We start from the raw sequence: 26,727 nt of genomic DNA on the forward strand, positions 1-26,727 counted from the left end.
TTTTGTTTGTAACCCTTCTCAGTAAGGCAGGGTTTTTCATCTAAAACTGAAACCACAGAAATGCTTGTACTTTTTGTAGTGCTTTTTAGAAAAACTAGCCTGATGCAAATCCCTGGGACAAATGTTTTGAAATTAAATGTAGAATATGTTCCATAGGACAGTAACATTTTGGAACATGCCCTGAAGGTTTTTTTGAAAGATCAGAGTTGAGAGGGGAAAGACAGAGAACCTAGAACAATTCTGCATGGCCATTAATTCTTTGGACAAACTGTAGGGACTCCAAAGCTTGGATTATCATTGTGATGTCAACAACTGGGGAAGATTGTTAAATGGCTTTTTTGTTTGTTTGTTTGTTTGTTTCATTTTTTTGTCCTCTTTAGCTATTCTTAACAGGCAAAACTATGTCTTGGGACAGGAGCAGTTTTCCTGTCCCTACCCAAATGGCAAAGAAAAGCTATAAAATTGTTCAGGTACATCTATGAGTATACATTGGGATTTTGATCAGGAAGCATGTCCATTTTACAAGGCAAGTCATTATGGATGAAAGTGCCTTCCACTATGAAGAATATGATGTAGTTAGTAGATTATGCACCTGGTTGTCTTTTGGTACCATAGGTATTGCAGTATGTAGTCCAACTGGTGAATGACTTTGCTTTAACTATTTTGACTTACGAACTGTTTTTCCAGTCACAAATATAACAATCCTATAATTGTTCTATTTTTTTGTCTGAAGACTGTGTTAATTAAAAAGTATTCTAATAGGATTTCTTAGAGATTTTACCAAAAATCATTTCTCTCTATTGGTGTATAAGCACTCTGAACATCCTAGTTATCTACTTGTTTGCAACTCATGTATCACCATAAGGTGGATGGTTTCTCGTTTTAAGTCCTGTTCTAAATCACAGGAGGTTTTATCCTTTAAAGTGACTTTTATCAGGGTAAAATGTAGCAAAACATATTTTTTTAAGAAAAGTGAACATGAAACCTTCCTGTATTGAGAATTGCTGCAGGCAGTTTTTTAAGCAGTGCAACAGCCTCAGTAACACAGTGTGTGGTAGAGTTTGTATGAATACGGACTGGTACAGAGAGTATGGGGCTGGGTCCTGGCACTGGTGTTAACAGCAACCAGATTAGGATAAATTAATCTGTCCCCTGCAAGTGGGTAGAATTTCTGCCATTAGCACTGCTTGGCAAGGAAAGAAAAACTAATTTGTAGGTTTACTATAGCTTTCAAGTCCACTTAAGACTGTACAGAGGCAGATAAAGTAAACATTTTTGATTGTGTTGCCTGCTGAGCCAAAACCCTCCACAATAATGGTATTATTTCCAACAAAAGCCAATGCTTTTTGGGAAACATGTTAGAGCTATGTTATATTTTGAAGGATAAGTGATATTGACAGCTTTGAGGATTTTTAGCATCCTATCCTTCAAGGGCCTTTTCCCCCCTTCATCACTCCATCAAATCAAAAGAGATCTCAGTCTTCCCCTTGTGAGACTAGTCACCTTTGACTGTTAATAATAAGTACAAAAATCAATACCAATTCACACTCTTTGCAAAGCAGCATAAGCCTTTCTTTTCCAATTAAAAAATATATATACACGCAACGTTGCACTGGCAGGGCTTCAATAGAAATCAGTGTGTTTTCTTTGCAGTGCACAGGGGTCGTATGATGCCCATCTTGACAGAGCTAGTTAGCTCAAAGAATGGTGGGGAGAGTCAGCTTTTCATTAAATATGAGCAGATGTGAAATGTAGAGTGTTTGACAATTAGAAATGGCAGCAGCAGGGCCCCAGAATCAAAGTGAGGTCAGATTGGTGGATCAGATTACCTCTCTTACATTCTTTAGTTGTTCTGAAAATCATTTTGAATTAGTGTCAGTGGAGCCATGATGGGTTTTGCCCTTTGTCTTTTATGCTACGACTGTATTGTTTCCCCAGACACTCATTAAAGGTCATTATACTATTACAGGGCTTGCTTTGGTCATGGTGCCCCAGTTCAGTTGGTTTGCTTCTACAATTGCTTAATGCACTTCTTTCTTTCTTTCCTTTTTTTTTTTTTTTTTAAACTTTTGATTATAAAAGCAGGGGTTTTTTCCAAGGTAAATAAAATCACAGACCACTGTATGAAGCTTCTTGAAACAATGAGTAGTTTTTGTAAGAACTAGTGCTGTTCCTAAAAATCAGATGTTGAGTAGAAGGTATCAATTTACATATTCAATGATGTACACAGGATTTAGTCTACTAATTGTATAATCTGCAGAGAAAGTAACACTTGCAGTGTATTTTCCACTGTGAATGAGTCTCTCTGTTATTATATTGTTGTTTCTACTTTCAGCAAATGAAAATCATGTCTTGATTAAATATAATTACATTAAAAGAGCTTTTGACTTTATAGGCTGTTTTCTGGAAAATTGCTTATAATTCTTCTAAATGTAAGGAAAGAGAATTTTAAGTCTTTTTTTGTGTCTACATTTTTTCAGGTTTAGCTGTATTTGGTAGATTGCTACATGAACAGCAAATGGTCCAAGTACTTTTTGCACTGTAGACTCAAGTCAATTAGAGTGAAGAGAGGCACTTAGCCACTGAAAAACCTGAGGTGGTTTGTACAAAGAAATTATCTTATTAACAGTGTGATGTTTCTGCTTAGGTCTGTGCCAAGTCTTGGGGGATGCCATTCAAATAATTAATTGATACAGGCAGAATCTTAACCTGAACCATTTAATTTCTGTGTTTCTTCATCACCATATGGCTGTGCTTCTCAGAAACATGAAAAGTTCATGTTCCTAAAGGAAACCCTCCCTAAAGTTGTCACTGCACCCACTGCCATGGGAATGTAAATTTTCAAGGATATTCTTGATATTAGGCCCAGACATATCTAATTCAGCTTGTAAGAAAACATGCTTTGGCATGCTCTGATAGTTCTGAGAAGCTTTGTGAGAGGACTTTTGCTTTGGTGAATATCAGGGATCTCTGGAGACAAAGGACAAGATTAATTATTACTGTATTTTGAATTCAGGGTTCAGCCCAGACTCTTAGACATCTTACATGGAAAGACCATGCTAAGACAAGTAGGAGAAAGCTTAACTTTTGAAAGTAGGCAAAGCATGTATGTACCTGTGTGCCAGACCCGGTTTAAAGCCATATATTCCATATAGTCTTCTAGTGTCAGCACATGTTTTATGCTGTACAGACAAGTTAGCAGCTGACTCTTTCTCAAAGGACCTAAAATCCCATTCTGCAAGATTAGGTGAACATTTTGGGTAAGGTTGGTAAACTGCACTGAAACTATATCTGGCAATGTGACCTTAGCAAGTTAGGCCAAGAAAACCTCCAGCTTCTTCACTGACCTGTGTTACTTTAGACTCTGCCTGTGTATCTTTGCAACTGAAAAAGCCAAATTCTATACTGAGAGCTGAAATGATGTATAACTTACTGATTTATCCAGAGAGATGGATGCATAGCACACGCAGACATTGGTCAGCATATCTAAAACCAGTTGTACAACTATGCTTGGGCTTTCTAAATGAGTTGACAATTATTAAGTCCCAGGTTCCTGAATTACTGACTGAAAGGCCAGCATACTCTTTATTTCTCCTAGAATGCAAGAGAGTATCCTCTGCTTTCTACAGAGGATGTATCCTCTGCTGTTCTAACCTACTGCTTCTCTAGTCCTGCTGTAGTAGCCAAGACAAGAGCTACTTGCTGTCATGCATGAGTAGAGGTGAGGGAAAGGCAGGTATGTGACCTGTCAGGAGACAACTTTCAGTGCTAGAATCTTCTGTTCACCCCTTAGCAACAATGGTTTGCCTTTTACAGGATGTGCATACCACCTTGTAGTAGCTAGAGACTATGAGATGCTCAGTCCAGCTATGCATATAATGACATTTACCTTATATTCATAATGCTCTAATTATGACAAGGTGGGGTAGTACCATTGCTCTCTCCCACTACACACCTTTTCTGAGCTGTGAGACTTCTTCAGTGGCCACAGGAGGGAAGTAGACCTGTTTGCTTTGAAAACCTTACTTTTGCATATGCTGCATAAATCCTTTCTCTTTAATATGACCCACTGATCTCTCTGCGGTCACACTGTCTCATCTTTGTCCTGTATAAAAGGCCAACATTATGCCTTTAATGTTTTGAGGAAGAAGAGATTGAAGGAAGAAATAAGCAATTTGGTCTTGGAAATTAAAACAATTGGGAAAGACAGATGCTCTCCTTTCTAAATGGCATAAGGTCCTAAACAAGTGATTATTATCAGATTGTTGTGTTTTTTACAGTTCACTCCTATGGAGTGACCCCACCTCTGTATACTGGACAATGAGAGCACACCATGTTGTGTAGCCTAACTTTTTTGTTTGTTTGTTTAATGAGATTAATGAAAATGGAACATTAGAATGAGACATAATTATTATTGGTAATAATAAATTACCAATAAATTGGTAATTCAAAGGCACAGAGAATATAAATAATAAGCCTGGGAGTGAAATATTAATTTATGTAAAACTGGTTCCAAATATTGTCCTTTTAGGGTGACAGTTTTACTTCAGTTATGTTTGTTTCCATGCATTCAGTGTTGTATTTATGAAAACTGATATGACTATGATGTTTCTTCTAAATACTTCTACAAGACTATGTTTTGCCTTTCAAAATACTGAAAATAATGTAAAAGTGGATATCTGTGTTTATTTTGGTTACCAGTTTTTTGGAAAAAAATACTATTTTAGATAACTCAGTTAAGATACAAGTCCAGTACAACTGAAAAAGAAATCAAGCATACACATCTTAACATAGTGTCTGTTGCTACTGGGGAATGAAGGGAATCACCTTCCTTAGCCATCTTCTCAGAATGAACCACTGTCAAGAAAGCTGGTATTGCTGAAACTGGACAGTGGGGTTTTAAAGTATAAAACCAGAAAATGGAACAATTGAAAAAAATACCACTGTGGGAGAATCCTGTGCTTTTCTATAGAGGTTCTTATGGTGTAGCCACTGTCACGAAGTCAAGCTCCATAGCCTGGTACTGGCAAATCAGAAGCCAGACACCATGAGATCTGCTTTCCTGGGACTGAAAATTACTGTTCTACTTTCAGGCTTAATTTATATCTGCAATTCTGCATAGCCTACTTTCTTTCCATCTTCTTCTCCTTGTTGCAGTCATACAAAGATGCTGGTGTTTCCACTAAAGAAGATAGGATGAATTGTCTCAATAAATGCAATCACAGTCCTAACTAGCATTCAAGAGCTGCTTGCTGCAACAGTGGTTTCACTGAGCCAACCCTTTGTCTGCCTTTCTTGCCCTCTTGACGTGCAGCCCTCCAGGTGATCCCTTCCTTGATGCAACTGTACTTTTCTCTGTATTGATAACATAGAGATAGAAGCAGTGATCAGAATGGACTGGTATATGCCCTCATGAGTCTCCAAGTATCTAAAGGGGGGGAAAAAGCAACATGAAACAATAGGTATTTTGCAATAGGTGACTCCAACTGTGTAGTTTGGCTCTGAGACAAAAAATCAATCCCTTTTATTGTTCTATACTTTAACAGAACCTGAGTGCTGCTAAATTATTTAAGCTTCTTTTGGGCATAGTATGAGCATATAGGTGAATACTGAGATGTAGAAATGCAGTAGTAGAAAAAAAACCAGAACAACCCCTCCAAACCAAGCTGTTTTCAGATGGTAGAATGGTAAAAATGAGACAATCTTGCTTATTGCTAGATTATATAAATAATGAGGCATGTACTTTTTCAGATGAGTTTTGTGATGCAGCATATATACCCCTATGCTGATGAGAGTGAGCTCTGCCCAGTTTGTGATGTCTGTAATAAGGAGATAAACTCTCACATTGCTGTGGGATGGAGGCGCTGCTAAGTTTAGCGATGAAACCTTTGAAGAATTGGAGTAGTGGGGGAAGGAAAGATCAAGAAGTCTGCATTTAATTCCTTTAGGCCTTTCTGTTGAGTAGTAATTCTTGCCAGGGTCACAGGAAGGGACTAGTGAGTGGCTTGCTTTTACGAGGACAAGCTAGGAAAGGTGCTGTCTGTATCCTGTGGAGTGAATTTAGCAGAGGTTCTTATGCAAGGTGACATGGAAATTCTGTTTGCATTTTTAGTTCCTGAGTGTGGCTGGTTGTCGTGAAACTCACCATGACAGTTTCTTACCACCAGGCAGCAGATTCTTCTGTTACCTCCTTGGTGTGGGACAGATGCTGGCCGGTTAGGTCTCCTTCTCTACTGCTTCCGAGCTATTTCAAGCGACAGATGCCAGAGCTGGCTCAGTTTCAGCTTGAGCATTTCTGTCATAGCCCTGCCTTGAGCCCAAATTCTGACCTTTACTATATGAAGTAAAGTATTTATGAACAAGCAGTGGCTTGATCCAGAGCAGGCTTAGAGCAAATGTCAAGTGTCAAGTCAGTCTCCTGCCTCCTTATACCACCTGCATTGGGAACCTGGATTAGACCCTAGACTACAGCATTGACTGCCTTAGGCTTTATGGGTCTGGAGAGACATAACTTATTAACAAAGAGTTATTAAATTTTTATCAGTTTTATAATGCAATGTAAATGCTTTCTATGAATCTACATTGTATTCATTATCATTTAAAACGTTAATTAAGTCAAAGATGCATTTAATTTAGTTCTAAATGTGCCTTTGGGAGGAAGCTTTTTAAAACAGCTGCAGGATTGAGAAGCTCATTGATGCTGGGAAGTTGTTAGTACCATTTTTCAGGATAGGTCCCCCAATTTGATTGCCATTTTGACTCTTAGCTAGTTTGTGTGGATGTTATTGGGCAAGGTCTCAAATTAATATTAGAACAACAACAGCAGAAAGCTATCAGCTCATGTTAATCCCAGAGACAATTTGATATGTAATTCATGTTCTTTTCTAATTATTTCAAAACTAAAAATTTTGATTTGTAAACCCTGTACATCTCATGCTCTTGTTGTAATTTATTTTATTTTTATATTCTTATTGTTTGGCTCTTTTTATAATTCAAGAAAAAAACATGTTCACTGGCTTGGAATATTTCCCCTCAGATTGAGAGAAAAAGAAATGTTCTGACCTAGGTCTTACACATTTCATGTAATCTGAAGGTATTGTAGTGTGTAGAAGGAGGTGCTCATTGAAGTATACACTAGTATAGTTTCAGCATATAAAGCGGAATGCAGTTTAGTAAAAAACCTCCTAGAATGAAAGCCCTTGCATTATATATAGCAGTGTTTTTGCTTTTGATGCAGTTTCATGTAAAAACAGGAGAAAGATGGAAAAAATCAAACACAATGGATCCATCATCTGATTATTCCATGAGACCCCTGGCATATTTGATGTGTGCATACCTTCAATCAGGTCAGTAGTGACATTAGTAGTCACTAATATAAATATTATGTGGCTCATACTTCTAGAACTGGAAGCAGGGGCAGCCAACCTATTTCTTACCTAGGCTAGGAGCATCAACTGAATTAGAACCAGAGATCTTCAGATTTTATCAAGGTCAGAGTGGGTCCAGCAGAGTGGTTCAGCCCCAGTCTAGAAGTCAGAAGCAACTTACAAGACAATTTTTCTGGGTCTTTGTATTTTCTACTGAGTACCTAGAACCTTCTGGGGTATTTGCATATGCCAGGAAACACAACCTCTTGAATTATTTATGTTCTGCATGAAAAGAGGAGACTGTTGTCATGTAACTCCATATGTGGTTCTTGAAGTGCCACCAAACAAGCACCCATGCTGTATTGTTGCTTTGATTTGGGTTATAGTAGACAGGAGGGAGTTGGACAGAACACATGAGGAAAAGTTTTAATTTATTTTTAAGAAATCATAAATATATTTATTTTAGTATGTTAGTTCTTAACTGTTTGATAATACCCTTTATAATACGTTAAATGTTAGTCATCCTTTCACTTTTTGAGACTATTCACCAGCTTCTTTTAGCATTCTTTTTTTTATAATACAATGATGTATCTTTCCTTATGATACTTTACTTATTATTGAATGCTGTAAGTCTGTGATTCACTTATTATCAAAGATTTTAGGGAACATCATGTGTGCTACCTCACACAGACATGCTTCACTGATACTGATCAGGTCTTGTTAGTACAGTACTATTATTCTGAAAAGGAAGGGTGGGAAAAGCCTTATTACTGTGTAAGATGTGTCCAGTGTTATCTGGTCAAACACTCCTGTGTGCATTTTAGTTTGACTGGAATTTTTACCTAGGCAAATGGGAAACAAAAATGCCCCAAGGCAAAGATCCCAATCTTGACTGTGCCACCAACTTACTACGTGACTATAGGTCTTTTTCCCCTCAGAGACTGAAAATACTGTATTCTTAATCTATTATTCTATATTATTACACTGTGTGCTAAGAAGTGCTTTGAGATCTTTACACTTTGAAGTCCTAAATACAAACCTGAATGTCCTTTTGACATAGTTATTCCCCTTCAGAGGCCAATTTTCAGATTTTCTGATCTTTGCTTAAGAAGAACATAGATGCACAGCAAGAACGAGAGGAGAGTGAAATGGGGTACATGACAGAAAGAAGGTGTGGAGAAATTACCATAACTGCCTTGCTGCTGTCTAATTTAGAGAGGTTTAGAAAGGGTATACTATCTGAGAGGGCAGGAATAACTTGGGTTTATCTGCATCGGCAGAGAACTGTCTCTGCTGCCATATTTTTTAAATCATCTGAAGTTTTTAGCTGCTTCTGAACTTTAATTGGAATGCAGAACATGTTTACTGTATAGAACAACTGAAGGAAATCCAAAAAATCATTATAGCATCTTTGATCTTTGTCATGCAATTTTCTTTGTTCATTCTTGCATAAAAGATTTTGCTTGCGCTAAGCATGTTCTTTTCTCCATTCCCATGTTCCTGACGTTATCTGCACACTCTCACTCAGTGGTGTTATATGTTCCCTGACACAGCATGTCTGACAATATGGAGAGAGATTTTACATCACCATATGCTATGGAGGAACCCTGGCAACAGGAAATGGAGGCTCTGTTTTTGAGCAAACTCTTGCCAGAATGAACCAATGGGTGTGACATCTAACAATGGACATAGTTTAGTGTAAAATTAGCCCTCCTTATGTCACACTGAGATGATCCCTTATGAGATGTACTGCTTGGTCATTTGGTAGAAATAGCAGCTGTGACACATGGACAGTAATTTAGAGGTCAAGATAAAGATTTTCCTAGCTGGTAAAGTTTTATCAGCTGATAGAACAAAGATTCTTCTTGAAGAGAGTAAAAACAATTGCAAGTTTTGAGCCTGATGTAGAGATGATGCTTATTCCTGTTCCATGAGTAATATGTGGTAAATCCATAGTTGCAAACTGATAGCATATTTCATTAGCAGGCATTTGTCCAAAGATTATTTTTTTATTTTATTCATGCTTTACCTCTTTTAGAATTATTCCTGATTTACCAGAACGTGCAAGGACTGCCAGGTTCTCTGTGATCAGTCAATCACAAGATGGGTGGCAGCAAGGAAGTAATACAGTATTTATTTAGAATTGTAGGGTATGAAAATGAATATAATTCACATGATGAGACAGCAGAAGGGTGAGAAGAAGTGAGATGCACTGCTGAATAGAGCAGGATATACTTTTCTGGCTCCCACTACAGATTGTCCTTTCCAACATCCGGGACGTTTTCCCAAATTTTCAGATGACATGCTAATATTTCTCATCAATAATGGACTTTGACTCCTAACCATTCTTCTATCTTGTCTTGTTTTTAACAAGAAACAATTTTTTACTTGGTTCTGAACAAAGCCAATAAGCTTTCCAATGACTGACATAGTTTGCAAACTCTTGGATGCTAAGAACTGCTTTTGATATTCCACAGAAAAAAGTATTTACCCTGTTGTGTGAGGTTGCACATTTTAAGAGTTCTATTGATGTTTTATTTTTGACAAATGATGTTTTGTGTAAATTGAGACGTGAAAGTGTAATTTTTGTTTCATTTTACAAACAAATTTCTGCAGGGAATTAAATCAGTTTTCATTTGCTAAAGATCTAAATTTTTCAGTAGTTCGTAAAAGATGGAATTTTTTCCACCAAAACTTGTGTTCCATAGAAAAGTTATTCAAGGAAAAGCAAATAAATACATATATGAAGAATTTCATTATATATTTTTTGATTATTTGTATTCAAGAGTCTCACTGCCCTGAGTAACAAAGATATACCTTAACTGATTTCTTCAATCAGACAAAGGAGAAAAGATGAGAAGACAGTAGGGCTGGGACAGATGTTCTCAGCACAGATTCTGCAATGATAATCATAGTGCAAAGATTGCAGAGCCTGCAGTCAGTAATGTGATCCTCACTATTTAACAGGATCCTTCCATACAAGGAGTCCAATGTGCAGGCATCTTACACTTTGGAGAGTTACATGACTCAGCAGAAACCCTTGGTTATGTTTGGAAGAGGAGTAGATGAACAAACAATTTGCGGTGCTGGGGAAGACTCAAGCCAAGAATCAAATCACATAGTCTGGACTTGACTCATATTACATCAGTGTGAAATTGTGTAAGAGCAGGGATTGACATTCTTTTAACCTGCTGACACCAGATCCTTCTGCATGTTAATTTATGAAGTATGAATTCTGTGCCATATCTGCACTTCAGTATGTCATTACCATATAGTTACGGCGTTCTCAGAACTCCCTTTACCTGAATTTGCCTGTTTCAAGCATAGGATTATTTTAATTTTTGTTTCAGATCTCCACTGTTACCACTACCACATGTAGTTTTTTATTAGAGCATGGTCTGTGGAGAACTTTCTGTCTTTCTGTTTTTTCTGAATAATGCTTGAAAATACTATCTCCTACTTTAATGAAAGTGCCTACTCTGTTTTTGGATTCGGGATTTCTAGTGTGGGTGTGTTTAGTGGCTGATCAAACTTTAAAGGTCTTTTTTATTGGCTGATTGAATCTTTTAATGCTGCAGCTCATTCATCCACAGTTTTACTGGTACTTCTGCTGCTAAATAGATACCAAAATTCTTGTTTTGCATTTAAAATTGTAGCTTGAGGGCATGCCAGAATCATATCTTTAGGTTCGTATATTCAGCCTCAATACTCAAGCCCCACATACTGTTCAGGAAACATCTTGAAATTGTCCCTTGGGTCAGTATCCTTGAGTTCTGCCCATGAGGAATATAAAATATGTCAAAATATGCATTTGGTTTTAATCTTCCTTTAGCATATGAGTCTTTTGTCTGCCCTCTTCTTTCTCCTCAAACAGGACAAAATAAAATCCTCAGAGGTAGAGCTCCAAGCAATTTGATTTTGGAAGATGACTTTCTTGACAGCTGTCAGTGTCCCCTGAGCATAGAATTTCTGGATGCTTTCAGTATCTGATTCTCAAAACATCTGGCAGCAACAGTATTTCCAAATATATTGGCATCCTGTGGCATTTGTGGTTGATATAGTTACTTTTAGGGTAGTAACTGACCTGTAAATCTTATGAAATTTTATACATCAATTTTTTCTTTGTTGCAGAGAGTTCCTCAGCTCCAGGTGATCGTAGACTTTATTGTGAAAATGGTGTGGTAATAGAACAGAAATGTTGGAAGTTCAGTGGTTTCCTGCAGAAATTTCTTTCCTTTTTTTTTTTTTTTTAATTTTATCAGTCTTTCTTCCTTATCATGCTACCTGCTTTGAAAAGGGACATCACCTGTATTTAATTTTATAATTGTACACTCATAGTGTATAAGTGATTTTTGTGCTGAGCACAGCAAGTGTTTTACAAGACACATCTAAGTAACCTGCTAATTCAACACCTTGACAATCCTCTCTCTCTCTCAAATTCTCCACTGCCTTCTTTCTTTTCCTCTTGGTTCATTGCACTGTGTGCTGACAGTGAGGGTGCTCAGTGTTGGGTTCCCTTCTCCTTCTCTGGTAACACCCATATTCTCATCAGGGTTTGGTTAATGAATTCAGCAGTACCAAGCACGATGCAGTTGGGTTTGATGAAATTTTCTTTCTGAGGCTGTTATTCATCATGGGTTGTGATCTGTCTGATCCTTGTCATGAACTAAGCAAGGCTGGCATCTTCCTGTAGCTTTTAATATCAAAGTAAAAACTAAAAGGACAAAACATATGTATTTTAATTTTTTTAAAAAACATTGATATCAGTTTAGCTGGATAGATTGAGCATTATTTGCTTTCTTTCTCTGTAGCTAGCCTGTGTAATTTTATACCATTATAGTTGGTATTACATGAAGTGAATATGAGATAGCATGCTTTCCCCTCTTACAATATTTCAAAAGAGTTGAACCCTAGTTGCTGCAGAAATTTCAGTCTTATCAGTACAGTAGATTTTTTTAGTAATAGGAAAATTAGAGAGAATTCATAAAAGTCATTTTCTTATTTTATGTGGAGGTATTTTGAGCCTTTTCATGTTATGTTTGAAAAATGTGATCCTTGCTATATACATCCATCCTTTTGAGTATTCCTTCTTTTAGAAATCAAAATGATGATGTTAGTAAAATTGTTATTATTTTTCACCATTGGATTTCTTAGCTTTTGCTTTATTTTCCACCCTTATGTGGTGGATTGCGCGCTCTTGCTTCCCATAGCAATCGATTTCAGCCAGACTACTGTGAAGTTTTTGCAGAGATTTGAGTTTTGGGGGGTTTTTTTACTATTGTGCTGTTTTACTTCCTCTTTTTTTGCCAGTATGTACCTAGAAATTATGTACTGTACTTCCCTAAATTTCCATGGCAATTGATTATATTCCATCTCCATTTTTGCTATCACTATTTTTGCTGTTGTTTTATAGATTTAATCTTAGTTATTTATATCTTGGTTGTTTTTATATTAATAGATTTAACAGGAGGTTTTGGTTTTTTAGATGCATTTGTTCAGAGCAAGAAAAAAGCCTCACAAGAATGGAGTACATTGTGGAATACAGTAAAGTAGGGAGCACTTAGAAAAAAAATATATTAATTTCTTAGTGTTATAAAGAGTATTTAACTATGTATCTGTAAGTAATAAAGCCAGCATATGTGCCAATAGGCGTTTTAATACAACAGGTTCAATCTATTTGATTAATTTTAATGTTTACCCTGTGACTTACAGTACTTTGCATAAAATAATTTCTTTGTTAACATTCCCTGCTCTTATGAAAGCCATAATTCAGATAATAGAGTATTGTTAAACTGCAACCAGTCTGCTAAAAATCTCTTCTGGTAACAACATTTCTGTGTATAAGAACAGCTGAGAAATATTGCTCTATATTTCTGCATAGATTTGAAGACCAGAAAACAGCACATTGAAACTCCCTGTAACCAGCAGGTGGTGGTGCTGGCTTAGAAATCAGTAGTGGCTGAAAAGCCTGCAAGAACTTCATTATGTACTGCTTTGCTAAGGAAAAAAATTTATTAAAAAAAATTCAGATGGCTCTTTTTAATTGTGCTAAATTTTCTCCAGAAAGGTATATCCAGTGTAAGCACTTGTCTCTAGAACCTATGTAAATAGGCACAGCATTTTATACTTTACATATGAAATGATATGATGGCCTCACAAGTTAATAGTTGTATGAAGACCTCCATCCCAGAGGAATACTACAGCTAAGCCTTAAAGAGGATTGGGGATCACTGAGCCTGAGCCTGTGAAAGTTTAGTAAATGGAAGTTTTTCCACTGATGTGGGTGAAAACTGAATAAGACTAACAATACGAAAGCCAGAGTTAAATGTTAATATTTCAGTTCTTGTTCAGAGACACAGACACTTCTACACCCTTTTTTACAAAGATTAAACACAAGCCAAAATAAATTCAATGGTATCAAATTTTAAAAAGTAAAAAAAATTATGAAGAAAACCCCAATTTATCGGTCAGATATTAACCACCTAGTTAAAAAAGAAACAATCTCAGCCAAATCTTCTCAAGTGAGTTTTCAAAAGTAAGGTAACTCATGGGTAGCAGAGGAAGAATTAGAAAAAAAAAAATCTTAAAATTTAGGAATATAGTCTCTTGGACTTACAAGAAGTTTCTGGAAAATCTTTACTTCACTGTGGTATTGGCAGGGACACCTAGTATGTCTTCTTAATGAGCAAGGTAGATGAAATTTTATTTCGGTTTAAAACTTTAGGATATGCAGGTTGCAATTACACTGCAAATCTGTTTTTTTTAAGCTGTTAAGAGAAACTGGCACTTCTGAGTGGAAAACAAAAGTAATAATTCTAATGAGATTTCTGCAGGATGAAATCTACCCTTCCAAATATTCACAGGAAGGAAACAGTTGCAGCAAGACCGAGCTAAAATTTGCCGAGTTGTGCTCCAAAGGCATGGAACTATCACTTTCCTGTGCACTGAAATACTCTTCCTGACAAACACCATCTATGCTGTAAATACAAGATTTCTAATCCCGAGGAGCAGAGCAATCACCAAGGACTCCTGAGCTTACTTTTACCCTTAGTTACTTCAAGGCACTGTATATTTTTCTTGGAATTTAATGGAGCTGGGGGAGTGTAAACAGTAAAGTGATCATAGGCACAATGATGAGTGGCCTTTCAAATTTAGATTTCTTTTTTTTTTTTTTTTTTTTAAATAGTAGCTTATTTTTTGTCCACAAATAGAACTTCACTGTTTTCTGCAGTGACTGATCAGGTTGTGAGTGTGTTTAGTCACAAAGGGGAAACTTCCTTAATTTTGTAAAAACAAGACAGATTCCTCCTACAATTTAGCAGAACTGCAGAACTGCAGTGTGTCCTTGCTAGTGCTGCAACTTCTTCCTCTGTATCCCTTATAGTTGGTGTCAAAATCCTCTTTGAGGCAATAGGACAAAGGACAGTACACTTTGGGTTGCTGTGCATTGAAACAAGGATAGTCTATGACAATGCATGGAATACTATCATTTGCTCTGTGCTGCTACTCTTAAAGAATCTCCCAAAGATGTGCCTTTTGGCTTTACATGTCTTGCCTTGGGGAACTTTCAAAGGGCCACTCATAAGGAAATCAGCGTCCTTTAATCAACACTATTTTTTTAAGGAAGGAAAATAGAAACACAGAAATAAAAAGGATGTTACAGTTATTCAATGTTAGAGGCACACTTTCGTGTCTAATAAAAAAAAAAAACCAAACCACCAAACACTGTAATAACAATCCACTCTTTTCACTTATGAATATAGTATATTTTTATGGAATGTATTCCAAATGTAGTTTTCAAACAGCAATAGCAACGTCACAGACTTACACCTGCTAGATCTGAGAAAATTAAAGATTAACAGCCACAATTTTAGATCATTTGGTCACTTGAATTTTAGAAAGATCTCTGAGTAAGGAACACCTTCACAACAGAATTGACTGCAAGTGGGCCACCCAAGGCTGTATAACCCAAGATCAGTGGTAAAACTAAATCCCAGTCAGGAGATTCCCAGTCCTCTGCTTGTAGCCATGGGATCATCAGGTAGTCTGTTAAAATGTTAATGTGGCTTTGAGCAATCCTTCTGTACTTTGCTCTGCTAGAGAGAGAAGCTGGGGCTCCAAAATTGTAGTTCGTAGCTGCTTGTGACTTGGTAAGAAACACAGGGTCTGAATAGCTCTTATTTGACACATGGGGTAACATTTTCTGTAGCTCCTCCTCCATGTTCAGAGCAGAACAGCTTGTTGTAATGAAGTAACATAATTTAAAGTTTAACTCAGCATATTTACACTTGCCATACTGATGAGACACTTTGACTTTTGTTATTCTCTGCAGTGCACTCTCAAAAGACAAAGTTAGTTCCCTTCACTTTGATGTTTGTCTGGGAAACAGACCCCCTTGAAAACAGACCATGTTCTAAGTTCTACAGTTTAGGCACATCTCCATTTCTTCACCCTTTCCCAAAACAAAATTTACTTTATCCAAATAGTATTCTGTATGGATACAACATGTGGAGAAATCAGTTCGACAATTAAATGGACAGGGGGGAAAAAAATCTACTGCTGCTTTGCTTTTTTTTAACTTTCATTTGAGTTTTCCAATAACAGTATAATGACTTGAATAAACAATTACAGAGTGAATCATAATTTGAAAAGGCAGTGGAGAATGAAGACTAAAAATCGAGAAAAATGTATGAGGGAATACTAAAATCTGATTTAGAAAAGATGTTCAAGGTTCAATGGATCTATGACTTAGTCTAAATATAAAGTAGGATTTGATTAGGAATTGAAGTAGCTTTTTTCTACTGTGCAAATTTGGCAGGGGAAAGAGATGTTTGTTATGTACAAATAGTGTCCTGTGGTCTATATACCTCTATATCAGAGCAAGAAACCAGATCCATGAAATTAGAAGGCTTTCTCAAAATTGCACACGCCAACTGTAAAATGCTGTATTATGGGAAAGGCTTTCTCCTCATTTATAACAGCATATACATGAGGTATGAACAGCTCCTCATCTAAAGTCCATTGAAGTCAGTGTAAATGTTTTCTCTTACTTAAGCGGACTTTGGATCAACCACAATTTGGACAACCTTTAACCACTTCTTTGCTTGCAGAAATCATAGTAATAGAGAAGTGATAATTACTGATACAGCATGCATAATCGTTATGTTCTTGAATTAAACTGGAGGAGCAAAGAAAAAATATCAGATTTCTACAATAACCTTAGAGAGCTGCTCTACCCTTAAAAATAAATACAAATGGTGTAAAGCTATACCCCAGACCTTTTTCACCAAAAGATTTAAGTTAAAAGTTTGCTGGGTTTCCAAACTCCTTTGTAGTCTATCTTTCATTCTATATACAAGTTACTCTAAAAGATCAGGAACTTAAAGTTTTTAATGATTTCACTGAATATCAGAGTAGCCATCTAAAATTAATAACAGGATCCAGCATGGCAAGATTCCACATTTGCTATTAACTATGTTTTTTACAGCATTCAAGGAAAAGCAAAGATGAGGAATATATCTGTGGCTGAGTTTCAATTCTTTACGTGGGAGAAGAATTAAGACTGAAAGACCATGTATTATTAATACAAAATTTAAGTATTGGATGCTAATAAAAAGAAAAAGAAAAAGAAAAAGAAAAAGAAAAAGAAAAAGGGGGGGTGGGGGCAAGTAGTAGACACAATGCATTTGTTTTGCAATTTTATGTGCTTTTAACCAAAAGGTGCAAGCCTGGGACAAAAAGAGAGGAGAAAAGAAAAATATTTCTTGATCTGCACTTTCAAAGAGAATATCTCATGTAAGCACCATTCAGTATTTGCAAGAGGTTCTGATATGATGCATTCTTGACATTCTTGGATCTTGATGTTTTATCTGCTTCAAGTGGCACACTCTGCAACTAAAAGCCAGCCTCACCTGCTTTTCTAATGGTGCTAGTGTGTAGAGATATGCAGCATATCTTTTTGTATTAAAAAACCAGAATGAAATGCATTTTTCTGAGTTTGTAATGCACATAGAAACAAAAGCAGCAATCCTGTTTCATTTGAGATTACCATTTCAGACACCAAGTGAACGCTGCTCTGCTGTTTCTAAAATTAACATTCTTGTATCTCATCAAGCACCATTATATTGTAGTTTCTAGTCAATGGTTTCATTACATCTGTTACCGCCAAAAAAAAAAAAAACCCAAGTAAATTTGTAAAATAAATAGTTCACTGGCATAAAATGATTTTTAGAGGAGGAATAATGTGGGGGTTATTACAACACATTATTAAACAAATAACAAATGTTTTGATTAAATCATATTTCAATACTATGCTAAATTCCACCTCCAACTGATTTGGCACATTTTCTTTTTTGAAACTACCTTTGATAAGAAATGCATTACAAACTCATCAGTTTAGCTTCCTGTTAACAAAGAGACAGCAGCCGTCTGGATTATTCTAGATCCGCAGTGAAACTGCCACACTATGTATGCTCAAACTAAAGCTGTGCAAGTTTGACAAGGGGCAGATGAATCCAGGAGTTATTGTGCAGAGGTTTAAGTCTATGCGGCAGCTGACGGTTGAAATAATCATCTATACATCGCTCTGAGCTAGCTGGGGAAAGGTTGAAGCTGTATATTTTCAACATATCTAGCCTAATGGTTAATCTGTTGTCTTGTACAGGGGGTGCTGGGTGGAATCACAGCAATAGCTGACAGTTTGGAGGAATTGCTGTGGGTATTTTCAGTTGCCTGATTCACAAAGTGGTAGGTAGCAAAGTCTGAACAGCCTTGTCATTGAATGAGGCAAGTCATGCTCACTGTCACTCCCATCAAAAGAACTCTGGTAGCCAAAAGCTCAATCAACATATTGATTATTTGCATTTAGTAATACAGGGCTGCAGCTTGTCTTCACCCCCCACCCCATGAAAGGTGAGCCACATTGCAGAATGGTGACTGCTCCTTTGGAGGTCAGCTCAGAAGATGTTTAGGAGAAAGACATTGGTTAAGTTGGGGGAAGAAATAAAATATTTCTTCAAACCAAGATAGTTTAACTGTTAGAAACACTCTGTATTTCTAGTGCTGGATCTGACATATCTTCACAGTGACATGGCATTACTCACTACAGAGATTAAGGGGGTGCAGTATGAATTAGACTGAAACAAAAATGAAGTATCTGCAAGTGACAGCTCTGGCTGATGGCTGACTATGAAGGAAAACACTGTGCTAGTGTCTGGCGAAAAACAGTGCTGAAAGCCTAGCAGCTGATAGAGATGGGGGAGGAAAGGAGCACTGGGTATCAGTGGTGGTTGTTTAGAATGTCTGGTTTTGGTCAGGATATTTTTTCTCCTTTAAAACACATTTTCATCTTCCCTTCCAGGCAAATCATGCTGAAGCCAGTTTCAGCCATTTTGTTGAAAGCACTGTACTGGTATTCTGCCTTGTTACATTTAAATTAAAGCTCAGCCCAGTTTTAAGTTATGGCAAGTGTATGCTCACAAAGAATAAATAGATATTGCCACAGGCATTAGTTTAACTACATTTGTTGTTTTAAAAATGTTCAGGGAGTTGCAGATTGCAATTCAAATTATCTTCATTATAATAAATAAAATGTATAGAAATAGAAACAGGCATGATTCCCTAATGCAGTCTGTAGGCAAGTGTATATTCATTGAGCTTGAAAGGGAGTTCCTGAGGGTGGGGGTACGGAATAGGAATATATGCAACTTCAAAATACCTTTACAACTGCATTAATATATCACATTTTATACATAATATTTTTTCTTTCTCTTATGGTGACAGGCTTCTTGGGCAAATTCTGTACAGCATTTATTAAAAGTAGGTAGTGTTCACCCAGTGTGCAATTAGAAAATACTACAGAAAATGGAATTTCTTACCCTTACTCTACTTTTATCCCATTCCTTATTGTTTACTGTTCTCAAAAAGTAGTTTAAAATTTGCTCTCAAAATGGCTCTCAAAATATTCTTAGGTAATAATAATGCCTTATGGATGCATGACAATCTACTGAACAGTTCTAAGGAATTTTGGCAGCATAAATAATGCAGGCCTGTGACCATTTGCAGTGGAAATAAAGTCATATGTCATATTACATAAAAAGAAATTAATCTCACTATAACTAGAAAAATAGTTCTGTTTTAGTAGACTTACTGGTGCTAAACTCACCTCATACTTGGAAGAGAACCCTGGTGGATTTGGAGGTTGTGATTTGATGTTGCACAGTGGTACAACAAATTACCCCAATCCAGACAGTTTGATTGCCAAACCTAGTGAGGCAGTGACAATATGTAAGGATGTATTTAGTTCCATATAATTAACAGCAATCTTTGTTTCCCAAATATGTTTTCTATGGAAATCAGTCCACACAGTAGTGCAAGAACCCAATCGGATTTTAAAGAAATTATTAATAAAACTCAACAGTCTTTGCTGAACAGTGGGATGCTCTGTAAGTGCTTTAGGTTCTGCCCGCTGTAGTATGTATCTGCTGAAGTTGGCTTGTGTGTCTCACCCGACTGTACAGTACTGCTTAATCCAACAGCTCCATGCTTGCACATGGAATTCAGGGTGTATCCTGACAGCCCCGGTGTGTGTGGCACAACGTGCACCTATAGCTTGACAGGCTATTTACACTAAGAGTAACCAGTTTTACTCTTCTGTGGTAAAAAATATATAATTTGAGGAGAAAGGGAGAAAGAGATTATTATCTCTACCAAAGATAGGTTATTCAAATATTATTCTGTAACCCTTGCTTTTGAAGATTGAGTAAAAAGACATGGGCCATAAATTGTTGGAGTAAGAAAGAAAATTGTCCTATGTACGAAGAATTTCATCACTCATCCACTGTGGGGCTTCTTCCACATTGATCTGAGCTCCTGTCAGAGGCAGGAGGCTAGAAGTCATGGGATAAAACCAGTAGTTAGAACTTCTAAATCTAGAATAATTTGACAAAGAAAAAATTGGCAACTTGTTATGCCCATGCTCAGTAATAGTACCTGTCCACACTGTTGGAACTAAGGGGAAGTAACTTAGGTTTTAAGCAGCTCAGTCTGCCTTCCTGGTGAACAAGATCATGTGGTGCTATTAAATATGATGCCAAGCTCCAGATATGAAGCCATTACCAAAGGACAGGTATTTTTGTTCTGACACATGCTGTGCCACTGCAAACACAAAATCTTGGGAAAGCTTGATTTTTGTCTGCATGGAATATGCTATAAGACATACACTGCTATGGAAGGTTATTGCTTAATAGTCAGGTCTGGTATCTGAAACCATCACTTACTGAACTCCAGGAGAGACTGTAAAAAGATTGTGATGTTTCTTGAACAACTTGATTGGAGGGTTGATAAGCTTAATAGGTTCTGGTCTTCTTCCATTGCATATGAAGATACTTTGATACAGGATGTGGATTTTTAAAGATTATTTCCAGTATTACTATCTGGACTTTAAAAATAGAACTGAGTTGATGCATATCAAAGCCTTCAAATACATGTTTGACCAGTGGCATGTGTAGAGAGATAGGTCTCTGCAGATATATTTTATCATCTGAAAATTGTTTCACTTGGAGGAATATAAAAAATAGAAGTACAAAATTTGATAAAAATCCTGGTAACTCTGAGGTAAAATTGATAATTTTCAAGTAGTGTGTTCAATATTCTATACAGTGGTTTTTGTGGCAGTTTTGCCAATCAAAGATATATACTCTCCTTTGATGTTTTAAAATATATATGAACTCCAGTGCATATGCATTGTTATTATACTTTAAATGTTACTTCTATTAGTAAAAAGCTGAAAAACGTTGTGATTTAGACTCTAGTTCTTTTCCCACTAATTTTTCTATCGACCTCAGAATAGTAGCAAGCCATCAATTCAGAGGTCACAGAATTGGAATGGGTGCTTTGTTACCAACCAGTTCAACCTTGTTGAAAAGTAGCTTCAAATGACTCTTGTAATTCCTATACACTACTTTTTTCATGAGAGAGACAGATTTTGTGCTTGAAGAGAAATGGCAAGCATGGGAATGCTATTTTCTTATCTCTGCTGTTACCAGATGGTGTTTCTAGCTGGTGGTAAACTAGACAAAGATCCCAGAAAACATGCTGACCTCCTCAAATACTTTGCTTCTACTTTCTGCTCAATGTTCTCCATAGAATTTTTAAGGCAATTGAAACGTGGAAATAATGCTGCAAGTTTATCAGTCCACCAACCACTCCTTACCTAACCTTCTTACTTCATTATACATAACCAAATATAAGGTCTTGGTGGCTCAGTTACATACCTTCTTCTCTATACTATACTCATTCAAAATGAAACAAGCATTAGGAGAAGACCTTTATTGCATATTTTTACCAGAAAAACATTTTGTCTTTGGTTTTTACTGAGGGCACCATTTGTTAGAGGTATTAGTTGGGGGGGAGGTGGTGTTTAAATAGTCTTGATATATTATCAATGGAAGACTAAGAGTTTTAAGCTAAATCCATATTTAGGAAATTGAATTTCTTAACTTTCTTTTCAGAGGCACCATTTATGACCTCCTGAAATTTACAGTATGCAGCGCTGTTGAATACTCAACAACTTTTATGTGGGTTCCTAAACATCAGTTTAATTCCATAAGTATGCTTGCACAGTTTTGAAGTGGTGACCTTACGTATTCTATGATTCCTTATTTATTTTAATAGCAGCAGAGTGCTTTACCTCCCCTGTCATTTTCAGTAGTTTCAAAGAAATAAACATCTTCCACAGACAGTACATCTCAAAGCCTTTATCAACATGGGGGAAATAAGTATTTCCTCAGATATACTTACCCCAGGATGGGATTATATTAAAGGTGATAATATTGTTGAATAATCCTTTTATAAGTATTCTTTTATAAAGAGTCATTTTTAGAGGAAAAAAAAGAAACCTAACCTAAGAGAGCTGCAGGTATAAACCTTTATTTCTGCTGTTGGAACTGATCCCTTAAGCTTTAATATCTGTATTTCCACATAATATCAAAATTGATTCATGCCTGTGGTTTGAAATAATTTTTAGTACAAAGAAATTAATTTAAATTTTTTCTTATTATTTAGAAGTAAAGAATGCAGCTAGATCAAGTTACCCAAAATGTTCATATCAATTCAAGAATGCAACTACTAATGCATTGATTGATGCCAAGTCCACTGAAGGAATCCTGGAACCTGTTCCACTTGTTAATAACCGTAAAGGGAGCCTCTTCCTACCCAACAACCCCTCGCTGCTGCACCTTAACTTACTGAGTTCTGTTGAACAAGGAAAATCTACCTACTGTAGATTGCAAAGGGCACTCAGCCTGCCTGTAAAATACCGCTACCATTCCCAAAAGCCTGGGTTGAACCAAGATCTCCGTAGGTAGCCCAGTAGCTGGATGCATAAGGCAATACAGAATGGTTTGTGCATGGTTTTGCAGTCTGTTTTCAATGTGACTATGACATTACTAATGCTCTCTTAAGTGCTTACAGATGTGGGTTTCTCCAGATGTGGTGATTAATAAGTTAATCAAGATAGCTAGTCAACTAATGTTTCTGGGTGGTTTGTGCTTTACCTTTCAAAGGGTTTAATTGCTTTGAAGTATTTACATGCTAGGCAGAATGAACTCACTAGGTATCCCAGTTCATGTGATGTTCAGTAACATAGATGTTATTTCAAATTTCAGCGCTTTTTGGTGTCTAAAAAAGTATCTGTAAACTGTTCTGCTAGTGACCTGGGAGAGGCAGTCAAGGAGACAGTGTTGTTTTAAAAATAGTTAGAAATAACAAAGAAAAAAGTTATGAATTTATCCACTGCTTTGAAAGACATTCCCTTTGCTTTGCTTTAAAAATGAAATGAGGATAAAAGTCAAGTAATATGTTGTTACAGATGTTCAACTCCACATTAAGGCTGTTAAAATTACCAGCACATCTTAAACCAATTCATGGAACATTGTCTGGAGGTTATGTCATTGAAATAATGAACACTCTTTACTCAAGAATAAGCAAACATGTTAAAACATCAGTGTAACTTTAAATTAAACTCCAGCATAAAACTGAGTGTCTGAAGCCTCATTAGACTCGCCTGACATTTTTTTAGCACTGAGTCTTCCTGAACTGCAAAACTGTGAGCTCTGGGTTGTTACAGCAGTACATTAAGTGTTATACTTAGGGATGTGCAAAGAAGCTCTTGAATGTTATTAGAGCTCGGAGGCTGAATTGAGTTCCAAATCTATAAAATTCTGTGTCCAATTCTTGAATTTATTTCCAATTTTCCTGAAAGCTGGTAAAGAAAGTCTGCATTACATAATATGACTGTAGTTAATACAAATCCTGTAGTATAAAGACATAAAAAATGGGGACTCATTAAAAAAAGCAAACATACGATACCAGAATTGAGTTGTCATCCATCACAGCCCATTATTCAAATATGTTTGTCTTTCATAAGAACAAGAAAATTTAAGACTCCCTTTTAAATTAATGCAGACACAGAAACCATGAAACTAAAGTATTTAATAATCTTACTAAAAATTTTGCTAGGTACACTTCTTTAAATAGGCAGGAAACTGATAGGAGTATCTGAAGGATAATAACTAGATGTTTTATATCCTACTTACTAGTAAGAAACCACTTGTAAGTTATCATTGCAACATTTTTGGGAACCAAGCCATAGGTAATAGTGTCCATTAGATGCTATTCAGATATTTCGACTTCATGTATTCCCTTCCTCCATTCTTATGGAGCTGTGCTTCTAAACTGCAGATGCCCCGTAAACTCTGTGCAGAGATTTAAATGAAAAATATAATCTTGATTTTAATCACGTCAAATGATTAATATAGATCTCCTTTCATTGCTACAATGAGAATAAATGGCTTTCTTGCTTAAGCAACAAATTGAGATCCCTCAGAAAGCTTTGCTAACAGGTATTAAGTTGTGAGCCACGTCAGCCTTGGACTTTCCAGGCAACTGGTGACAGAAACATAGTTTGAATATGACAAGCACATATCCAAAATGGAAGTTTATTTATTGCAGATGCAGTATCAATAATAAGTGCAGACTGCTAGAAATGTACTTCTAGAAGTTGTTGTCTTGAATAATTACTAGTAAGACTTTGTTTTTAATTGGGCACCAAGTTAGCATCACCTGGCAGCACTGGAGAACACAAGTGTTGGACCATATAGTACAAAAACATCCTTATTGTATTAACTTCTGGAATTTGAAAAGATTAGACAGGAGTCTTATTAGATAGCTGAAAACTTGGAGAAGTATTTTTTTTTAAATTGTTTTCTCTTGTTCAGAGAAATTTTTCTGGTTATAATATTATCTGCAGTTGTGTTAATGTAAGGTCCCATTGCCCATGGTCCTGATGGCCGTGTATCTTCCTTGAACTGCTAAAATAGTATAACAATACACTCGTGGTGCTAAACTGCATCTCTTGACAAACATTCTGTAACCCCATGGTAACAGATTAAATTGAGTGAAATTTAGAATTTTTACTCCCAAGAGAGCAAAGTTTTCTTTGAGAGTTGTTTTCTGGAAGGAACATTTTGCATGGTTCTTGTTTGTTTGATCTTTTAAGTGGTGGAACTGAATATTTATATCCGATAAAGAACGAGAGCACAGCGGATATCTTGAAACCTCTTGTCTGTGTGGAATAGCATGCAAATAACTTTTTATTAGAGAAGTTTAAAACAAGACCAGGCCATTTCCAAGAGAAGGATTTGCAGAGGGTGTTCTGAAAAGCACAAAGACTTGCACTTTTTTGCAATCAGAAATGCAAAGATATTACCAACAAAATAATTCTGTGCATGTTCACTTCATGGTACGCATAGCTAAATACTGAAGTGATCTGGTTTAATAAGTGCAAACTGTCACAGAAAGAAAATGTCAATTTGTGTATTTTTGAGAATCTTCTGTGGGCTTATTTATCTCTCAGGCAAACAAAGAATGGCACTTGACTAACCATCAATAAGCATTTACACTATAGGACTTTGATCTGGAAAAAAAAAAAAAGTCAAATGAGAAGAAAATTCCTTTGTCCTTAGGGATGCTGCCCAAGAAGAGAAGAAAAGAACTTAGTGAATAAATCATTATTAGACAGGCATTGTTCTGATCTAAGTATTACTTTTTACACCGCTCTTTGGCACATTTATTTTGGGATTAGCTTTGTTTGGTTGCTTTTTTTGTCTTTTTTTCTTTGCAGTGCTTTCTTTAGTTGTGACTCCCTTGTGCTAGGTGATGCCAGGTAATTTAAAAAGAGAGCAGAATCTGTCTTTTCAGGGTCCAGCCCTTTGTTCTTGACCAAGGCAAAAGTTCCACAGCAGGCTTGGGCAAACAGACATACATGGCAGGCTGGAATGCAATAATAAAATAGTGTTGGAACAGGGTTATAGGAAAAGGCTGTTGCTTCATTTCTTCACATATAAGTCTGGGGCAGGTGACATATATCCCCATTTTGTTGTTTTTCCTGTGTATCCTGTTGCAAGTAGTATTTTTTTCTCAACCTCTGCTTGTGCACTGCTAATGTGTACTAAGCTCTTTAAATATAGCAGCTACTACTACTACTAATGTCTTTCCTTTTAGCTTTAAAGTAAAAGCTTCCTAGGCATCAGTTATATTATCTTCTAGTTAATTTTTCATTTAACAGGAGGATGGGAAAAAAGTTTATTTTTTCTTCTTTATATCAGAATAAATTAGCATTACTATGAACCTGAGAAAGCAGGCATTTTTATTCCCTTTGATAGCACATGTAAAGGTTACACACAGATTATCAAGTGCAGTTGCAATCTTAAAATAGTAAAGATAGTGGTTAATTCTTATAGATGAGTTCTTAGGAAGCTGCACTTGTTTAAGCAATACATATTGTGACATAAGTTATCTAAGAGTAGTCTATGACTGGCAAAACTGTAAGTGATTTTGTATCTGGAAATTGATCTGTCATAGAAAATGCACCTCATCCTCATTAAAAGATTGCATAACACATGCATCCTCTGTTATACAGGTATTGTCTCCCCAGTTCCATTCAACCTCATTCTGTTCACTCCTGTTAAAACTCCGTTTTGTGAGGAGGGTAGAGCGATGAGGTCTGACTTGTGCTGGAGATCTGTGCACAATGGCAGGCTGCATTCACATTCCCGACTAACTGAATCATTGAACATCAAGGCATTGAATATTTTACATCTCTTCATGAAGACTCTGTTGTTTGGCATGTGAGGAGCGAGAACCAACTGGTGTCTAGTTCATTAGCAAAAGCAGGCTGGCAGCTGTTAAGTTGATATTGCAAATAGTACTTTATCTGTCTGGGAATATAGCAGAGCACTAATTCTATTTTTCTGTAGCACAGATTAACTGATAATAACTAAGAATAACCCGAATGTGGTCC

General features: G+C 36.4%; 1 protein-coding gene across 50 annotated transcripts in view; it reads left to right on the forward strand.

Moving 5' to 3' along the window:
- KCNMA1 (potassium calcium-activated channel subfamily M alpha 1) overlaps positions 1 to 26,727 on the forward strand; it is a 439,218-nt gene that overhangs the window by 347,344 nt on the left and 65,147 nt on the right. The window lies entirely within an intron of this gene.

Source organism: Corvus brachyrhynchos, unplaced genomic scaffold, assembly GCF_000691975.1.
Source record: "Corvus brachyrhynchos isolate BGI_N302 unplaced genomic scaffold, ASM69197v1 scaffold279, whole genome shotgun sequence".
Taxonomy (NCBI): Eukaryota; Metazoa; Chordata; class Aves; order Passeriformes; family Corvidae; genus Corvus; species Corvus brachyrhynchos.